Source organism: Triticum dicoccoides, chromosome 3B, assembly GCF_002162155.2.
Source record: "Triticum dicoccoides isolate Atlit2015 ecotype Zavitan chromosome 3B, WEW_v2.0, whole genome shotgun sequence".
In the NCBI taxonomy this organism is placed as follows: domain Eukaryota; kingdom Viridiplantae; phylum Streptophyta; class Magnoliopsida; order Poales; family Poaceae; genus Triticum; species Triticum dicoccoides.
Window position 1 is genome coordinate 760,412,832 of NC_041385.1, and position 9,342 is coordinate 760,422,173.

Consider the following 9,342-nt stretch of genomic DNA (forward strand, 5'->3'; position numbering starts at 1 on the left):
TCGGACAAGCGGAGGTAAGAGTTATCCTCTGGCTTACCATATTCTCCAGCTCCACGAAAATGTCGAAACGAGGTCCTTCCAAATTTAAACTCTTTTTATCCTCTAGCGGGTCTCATTCGCCAGCCACTTAATTCTTTCGATTCAAACTATCAGGAGACTTCTCGCTCCTCTTCCGGCAACTCATCACAGACCCAGCTGCCGGCTTTCAAAACTGCCCCTGGGAATCAACAATTACTTATTATTTTCTACCTCCTTGGGCTCTTATATTTGTACTTACCTCTCATAATCCATGTAGTGGAAAAGCAAAACCTAGCAAGAAGGCAAAGGTGATCAAGCCAGTTGAAGACCCCCAAAGTCCATGAACTAGAGCAGCAAATTCCAGCTCCTGGCGCCTCCGTGCAAAAATCAGAAGAGCCTGTTCATGATGTTCCACCAGAAATTCCTGACCTTTCCAGTGACCAGACAAACATCAATCCTTTGAACACTGAATCATCAAGCCCAATTAAACTGTTAGGAACACATGCCGACGATGTTATGATCACTAGCGCCGGCTTCAAAGAGCCAGGAAAGTCTACTGTCTTGGCCAAGCACTCCGCCAAAGAAGAATTTATTGAAAGGCGAAAAGTGAGATTTGACATCGCCAACTATTCTCAATTGAGCATTAATGAAGTACTCTCTGGTTATCTCAACCAAGTATATACCAGCCGCGACCTTGAAGTTGATATGGTGAAGCAGATGCATCAAAAATATGAGGTATGAATTCCTGCTTTAATAAGTTATGCATATCCTGTCAGCCCCCAAGTCTACTGTGTATGATGGGTCCTTGAGTGGATGACAAGCAATGTACACCATGAAGCCAAAGCTCTTGATCTCATTGAGCTTACAGGCCTGTCCACTCCAGGTGAACTATATGAACCTGGTTGTCAGCTTCACCGCAATGCATTGGAAAGCATCTTCCAGAAGCCAGAGCCCAATATGAGCCAAATGCTGAGTATGATGAAGCCACTACCGCAGGATGCTGAATATCCCAAGGAATTCTTTGTTGATGACCTAGAGTATCTGCCCCGCACCATCTATCACATTATCAGGAAAACTCTATGGCCCATCAAAGGACATTCTTTCTTAGCAAAGCTTGAAGGTGCAATGAAGACATAGGTCTTCTATATTCTCAATGGCATAAGCTTCAATGCTCAAGATTTCTTCATTTGTCAATTTGCTGCATCTGGCTCAGACATATTTGGACTGAAATTCTATGCTCCATGGGTAATGCGTCTGATCAAGCTTCACTCCGCTGTTAACTACCAACCCTCTGCACGCAACCATCTCATATGCCTGCCAGAGGTTGATATGTCAGTCGAAGCCATATACCCAGAGCCTGCCAAGGAGGCAATATATCTTCACAATGTCGATCGTCAGAGTTTCTCTCAGAATGTTGAAGGCGTTCAAGCTGCTGCTCATGTTTATCCGCTGGCTGGCAATACTCGCCGTGCTCGCACTGAAGCCACTGATAGCACCATTGCTCCAAGACCTCGAAGGAGATCTCGCGTGCTCAATGACCAAGAGCTTCTCGTGGCCTTGCATCAAAAACACGATAAGCATCATTACTGGCAAAAGTGTCAGATGCAAAGTCTCTTGATGGATATTAACCGCATTCGCAACCTTGCCATCAAGAATGCATTTGTCACTCATGAAACTAGTCGGAGGACACGGAAGAGTCTAACATTGCTCAGTGCTGAAGCTGAACTTCAAGATGATGGCTTCACAGAGAGATACAAGTTCGATACCACTCCTCCGAGGAATGTTGTCTTACGTCGAACGCCATCACTGGAAGATTCTGACTATTCCTCCTCCGCGGCAACTGTAAATGCCAGAGTTCTTGATGACACCGATGATGCTACTTCACCACCTCCTCATGGGAACAAGTAGAGACTATGTCTTCAAACCTTTTTGGTCATTACTGACAAAAGGGGGAGAAGCATATGTTGATAGTCTTCAAGCGGGTCCATATGGGTGGTTGCTATATTTTTGCCAAGTGTTTACAACTCTCGCTTTTGATACATTTGGTTCTTTGGGTTGTAACACTTAAACTTGATGGTCGTCTGCTACTTTCTCTGATATTATGTGATGCGATGATAAATCCCGCATGAAGCCATTTCGCAGACGTCCATTTTTCATTATGCATGTCATTATTCTTGTATATCTGTTCATGCATGATGTATTGTCTTCATATGGTGAAGAGGATCTCCACAAGTACAACCTGCCATGTGCATTTGCATTCCAACGCAAAACATCTATACGCACATCTTCAGGGGGAGCCTTTTTACCACCTATGAAGACAATATCTTAATCCTTTACAATTTCACATACTTTTATCACCGTTGAAAACTTCAACCTGTTTGTCATCAATCACCAAAAAGGGGGAGATTGTAAGTGCATCTAGTGCCGCCCCCTAGTTGGTTTTGGAGTATTGATGACAAACCTGGTTGAGGGACTAATGTGTTTGTGAGAATTGCAGGATAACACATGTAGTAGTCCCTCATTGATTCGGTTTAGCTACCGTAGATGACCCCTAAAAATGTGTGAAGACATTGAAGACAATGGTGGTCTGTGAAGCTATTCATGTTGAAGATTATGACATCAGGAGACATCACATGAAGACTATGGAGCGCGAAGACTTAGTTGTTTCATTGTTTCCTTTTCTTCTTTGTTGAGTCATAGGAACCACCGCACTGTTAAGTGGGGTCCAAGTGAACAAAGTCAGAGTGACTGAAATGATGCTCAACCAAATTCTATGTCTTCGAGCGAAGACAATGAGAGAAAATCTTATCAAGAGTCGGATGAGTCAGCTTTACTTGTAGCCCAAGTCAAGCTGCCGCGTGTGTTTGAAATCTGACCGTTGGTGTCAATTCCTTAGTGACCCAAGGTCATTTCAGACAAATCAGGTCGGGTTGCCCAGTGGCTATAAGTAGCCCACCCCCTACACCATAAATTGGTGGCTGCTCAGAGTTACTGCACGGCTTTTGTCATTTGAGAGCAACCCACATCTGAAGATTTTGAGAGGGAATCCTTGCGAGGACAAAGCCCAAACCACCCAGGGCCCAAAGAGTGTTTGGCATCGCTGAAGTCTTTTTGTTCGCGTGATCTGAAGACTTGTTACACTTGAGGACTGTGAATCCTCCAGCCGGTTAGGCGTCACGTTCTGAGCATCCAAGAGTCATTATGAATTGCCGGTGAACGAAGTCTGTGAAGGTTTGGAAGTCTACCTTGAAGACTTACCTGAGTGATTGGCGGGGACTAGGTGTCCTTAGCTCAAGGGGAATAAGGTGAAGACACGGTCTTCTGAGTTGAATATCAGCCTCCCTAACCAGACGTACAGTTGTCACAGCAACTGGAACTGGTCGAACAAATCTCTATCTCCTCCAAGCGACTGGTTCTATCTCTCACTTCTCTTTAACTTATAGTTTGTCTTCGTGAAGTCATTGTCTGCTTGCTTTATCTGTTTGACTTCATTACGTGACTACTTGGTCTGATTGGCTTCATGCTATCTTCCATCTTGATCCTTACTACCTAGCTGCCGATACTCTTCGTGCTTTCACTTCATTGAATACTTGACTATGGCCTGCCTAGTGTAGTCTACGTACCTTCCACTGCATACGAATAGTGTCATTTCCATCGTTTGTCTTCGAAACTCCCATGTTTTGAAGACTTTTATAAAAATCGCCTATTCACCCCTCCTCTAGTCGATAACTAGCCCTTTCACTCGGTCTTTGGGAAGAAGAGAGGAAGTGAGATGGAGAGAAGAGAAGGCAGAGTAGGGACGACACGTCTCACTGCTGCTTGTCCGGCGGCGCCTCCGGTCGGCGAATCCAGGTTTGATTTTCGGATTCCTCTCCTTCCGCTGCACGATGGAGGTTGCCAGCCGCCACTCTTCCTACCCCGCGCACCTCCTCTCCCTAGCCGCACCTCCCTGCGTTCATGAAGACGTCCTCGCCTGCATCTCACTGTTTCTTTGTTGTCCATGGATAAGGAGCGACAGATTTGACAGAAAATAGAAAAGGAGAAGATTTTCTAGGATAAAAGGAGAGGATCTTAGAACAAGGGAATTTTTAGCTGTATTTAACGGACTATTTTGTGTGATTTCCAGAATTTATAGGCAAGGTCTGTTTGACTGATACCCCCCATGCAATGAAAATCAGATCCGTTCATTGATTGATAGAATTTGCCATCCTTCTTCGATTTGAGAGATCAATCTGTGAACTGTGATGTTATCTATTCATTGGTGGTGCTTTGCAAAAGAGAGCAGGCGGCAATGACGTCGTTGTCAACAGCACAGTGTAGCGAGGTAGGAAGCCGTGTGCGAGCGATGAAATTGCAGGCGGTGTGCCATAACAGGCCTCAGCAGAATTTTGTATATGATGCTTTGCTGTCTGGATCCATATATATGTCCTTAATTAGCTTAAAGTTGTAGGTAAATCTTCAACAACAACTATTTTACAGTCGGAAACCGATCTGAATTTTATAACGGGGTTCAGCATTGCTCTCTGAATATAGATATTCTGCAGACCAGTGTCACTATTAAGTAGCTTAAAGCTGTAGATAAATCTTCAGAAACAACGATTTCTTTAATCAGTACATAAAACAATGCTAACTGTTGGTTATTCAGGGAGTAGGAGCTTGAGGAATATGCAGAGAAGGCCAAGACGTACGTTGCCTGACACAACAACTAGGAACAAGAGCAAAGCTGGACAACGGTTGGCCCAGCAACCACCGGCATAATATCTACACACACACCTACTGTTTGTTGCAAACTAAATATGTTTTCTGGTGGCATCACTAGCAATCGCTTGAGTTTTGATCACACATGCATTCTCCTTGCTCAATGTAAGGAGACCACTCTTGCATACATGTGTGTATCAAGGACGCACGGATCCATTGGCATGCGCACCACACATCCCTTCACTAATTCCATCAGTGTCATTCCAAACAAGGTAATTATGATTCCCTAATCCCTGAGTTTCTTAATCGATCTTTGATCATTGATCCCTAATGTCGTCATATTTTATTCATTCTATAAAGGATCTCAAACATTAATACATAGCATGATTTAGATGGAACCGTTTTTGAGGATACAATTCCTATAACTTCCCTTGTCAATTTGATAAAATTACATGTGTGGTGGAGTTTCTAACCTATTACGGTTTAAATTGATAGAATTCTTCAAGACCCTCTGTCGATCCTCACTATCTTTGAAACAATCTGATCTCTGTGTCATTGCTAAACATATTTATATATTTGTTGTGCTGGATTTCTGATGGAGATGCTATATAAGAGCCCTGTTCAAGAATTCAACCGATTAACCAGTTAACTTGCCAATTAATCCCTACTCGTAGGGTCACCGAGTAGCCAATTAACTGATTAATCACCCGAGTAATTGATTAAATGGCCGATTAACTTGCCGATTAGCCTATTAATCCCCTACTCGTCAGCCAACCGAGCAGCTACCAGTTAACGATTTCCTCAACAATGTATAAGAGGAAGCTATACGACAATCCTGCTCAAATTGGTACGGATAAGATTAATTTTATTTAGTAAATATTTATGCTTGATAGATACAAGCCTCCCTCTTCGGCCTTTCTTTTATCCATCCTCTGTAGGTCGCCAACACTTGTCAATTGTTGCTGCCTTGACTCGCCGCCGACGTTGCCGGTTGAGCCGAAGGGTACAAGATCATCGTACGGGTGCATGGGCACCGAATAAGCTTGATTGTCACGTCAGGGGCGAAGGTCCTAGAGCTTGGTGGCATGATGTTTTTTCTCCCGTTACAACACAGTGATCAATGTATTCATGCATCCCGTTGATTTACTCCGAATTTTTTTCGGTCGTCAAACATTAACTGGATTGCTTCGTGGATATGCAGTGTGACAAGTTATGTGAGACGAAAGTGGTGAACTGTCTCAATGTGAAGCCAAGTATGTGGTGGATTTGCCATGGTTGATGGTAGACCGGTAAGGGTAAAAGTTTGAGCTGTCAAGTTTTGTGTGATCAATCTCCTGGATGGTCAAACTTGAAAAGTTCAGTGAAGATTTAGATTACATACAGATGCCTTTTCTGCCTACAATGCTATAATCATGCCAACTATGCGCATGGAGTACCAGAGATGATACAAAAATTGCTTGCAGATAAGTAGTTGGGTGCATGCAGAACTGTTGAGGGCGATGCCAGCGCTATTCTGGTTGTACTGAAGGAATTGTTTAACATATTCCGAGGCTCCCTGGTGGTGGAGATCGACTGTGCGGTGGCGAAAGGAGCTACAGGCTGATTCTGTAAGCAGATCATTGTCCTGCCCAATTATAGTTGATACTAAATTTGCGCTGAGAATTTTTAGGCATATCACATTAGGACAGTTAGAAGGACAAACAATGGGCTGGCTCATGAACTAGCCAATGTTGCCAAAGCTCATGGAGACCTTGTGGCAGCGGATGGTGTCCAGGGTCAACTACATGATCTGCTCCGGAAGGAACACGATGCAGCCTTTGATTTCGGTCTAAGTCTTGATGTTGTCCTCAGAAAAGATATTGCGTGCGGATATGTTATTCACGAACATGCAAGTTGTAGGTATGTTAATTTTAATTTTGGAATACTAAGATCTGTTCAGATGCTTTCCTTACTATTATGGCAAAAAATCCAGGAGATAGTGACTGAAGTTTGTTGGTTACTCAACTTGGTGCTGCTTGATTGGTACTAAATCAAGATGAGGGTGACCATGATAGTTGGTGTTGAGTATAGGTACATGAACTGAATTTTCCATTGTGCCAAAACCAACACATTGGATTCTTTCTATTTGCTGCTACCATTTTAAAAGTAAGAACACAATGATGCAAATGAATCTCATTATGTAGACATGTAATCTTAGTTTTTTACTATGTAAACTATGATAGGAGTAGGCCCAGATTATTATGTATCCATTTTTTTCTTTCTATTGATCTATGACAAAGGGGATGTGCTGGACTGAGTGGCCTTTCTATTGGAACAAAGGGGTGGAACTTGCAACATTTCAAATTTTGAATCAATAAAGGTTATCTTTAATATGGATTTTATTATTAGATACTTGCAGATGTGCGTCACTTCCTTAATCATGTTTGATTCTTAAAATTTAGATGTTTCATATATAACCAGCAATTATATTTATGCAACTGGAAGTCCCTGTACATTCTTTTTTATGTGCTCTAAAACATATTTCGGTTTATAAGCATCATACATGCCAGTCTATAAGTAAGATTATGAGTTGATCCAGTGCCAAAAACAAATCAGTTCAACATGTTTGTTCTTGCAGTTTTAGGCAACAATTCATGTGTGTATGAAGTTTTAGTTGAGAAATGGCTGGGACATCTATTGTTGCTTGTATAATCTTACATTGTAAAATAATTTGTGATAGCAAACATGTTAACCAGGGAACAAGTTTTGTTTATACATGATTTCAGAGGTACTATTAATTTTTTGGCTAATTTCTTGAACTAAATAACGGCTAAAGTTTTTTAACCAATGCTTTGTGAGCTACGGAGGAGAACAAATATGATTCACGGTAAATTGTAATTAAGAAAAAAGAGTGATTTAACGGTAAAATAGTTACATGATAAGTATTCCACCACTACAATATGTAAGCCTGATTTTCGCACCTTACATTCCTCCGTTGCAATGCACGGTCATTTTTGCTAGTAGTACTAGTAGACAAATTAATTAACCACAATGCACGCGCAGCATGTATGTATGTCTACATATACGTCAATATACCACGTACATATACATACACACGTGTATACGTGCAGGTTACGTACACACACATAGGGTTGCGAGATCTGGAGTTCGATGGCGTGTCCGGGGTGTTGCCCCGGTCTGATTCGTTCAACGATAAGTGTTTCACTTTTGGTGAGCCACCTTGGAGGTCCGTAAAGCTGCATATCAGCGATGGAGCCGCGTCGAGCTCGGGTGAGGAGGTGATTCGTCATTATTTTCTTCGGTGGTTGCTGTGGTGGTGTCGGAGGCAGGTGACGGGCGTTGGTGTCAAGTTCAGAGATGTTCTGTTATTTTTTCAGTTTTGTCATGTTGGTCTTTACGTGACTTGTACTTTGTTCTTTATGATATGAATGAGACACGTATTACCATGCAAAAAAAAACATCCACACACGCGTGTAGACAAGGTGGAAAAGTTAACCAGCGGAGATCGATGACGACATGGATGCGACGGTGGCGGCCGCCGGCGCGGACGAGCTAGCCGTGCTTACTTCGATCGAATGGCCGAATCTTCAGCCAGCCAGCTAGGCTAGACGTCGATGACGCAGAAGGCGTCGCGGTTCTTGATGAAGACGTCGTACATGTGAACGGAGCTGAACTGGCCGAAGTCCTTGGGGAGGGAGATGAGGTCGACGGAGGAGCGCTTGTCGAACTTGAGCATGCAGTCGCCGGCGGCGCCGCCCCTGACGGCGTAGTAGCGCTCCCAGCCGAGTGCGACGAGCTTGCACTCCAGGGAGGCGTAGGAGGCGACCACCTCCCCAGTGGGCGTGTGGAGCAGCGCCTTGCGCCGCATCGCCCCGCCGCCGACGCGGGGTGGTTCTCCACCAGCTTCACCACCCCGTTGCGGAACACCCACACGCCAGACATGGCGCTATGTGTGATATGGTGATCTTTCTCCGGGTAGCTTGAGAGCCCGGATGTGTACTTGATCAGTGCGCTCTGTGCTTGGGTTGTTGTTGAGGCTGTGGGATGCGGAAAAGGATGGGGCGTGGGAGGCTATAAATAGAGGTGCCGGTACATTACCGTGGCAGAAATCACATATTTGACATAAGGACAAAATTAAATCACGATTTAATCTGGTCTTGAAAGAACTTCACATAACAGACCGTTTTATGTGGCGCCCTACAGCCGGGCACAGCACTGCACTATGCAGCGCCTTAGCCTCAGGCGTCGCATTCCTGGCGAGCGTGGCAGCCCGGGGCCAGGTGTGGCCCCACAGCCAGCCGTGTAGCGTCTAAGCATTAGGCGCCACACAGTATAATGTGCAGCGTCTAGCGCTTAGGCGCTGCACATTGACTTAAGCCGCATCGGGCCAACCCTCCCAGGCAGTTCTTCCCCCTCTCCAGGAAGTTGCTCTCTGTACAGAGAGCAGCGGTGGCGCCCATCGGACCCCCCCTCCCCCCACACACATCCCTCTCAGATCTGAAGATTTGATCCGTGGATTCGATCTCCAATCCCTCCTACTAGGTAAACTCCTCCGTTCCCTTTTTTTTCCTCCGTAAATTTGTTGCCATTTAAGAGATTTGTCCAAGATTTGGTGGAACCTTTGAT

General features: G+C 44.3%; 1 pseudogene; it reads right to left on the reverse strand.

Moving 5' to 3' along the window:
• Positions 1–8,320: 8,320 nt before the first annotated feature.
• Positions 8,321–8,661, reverse strand: LOC119282091 (annotated as a pseudogene).
• Positions 8,662–9,342: the final 681 nt, after the last annotated feature.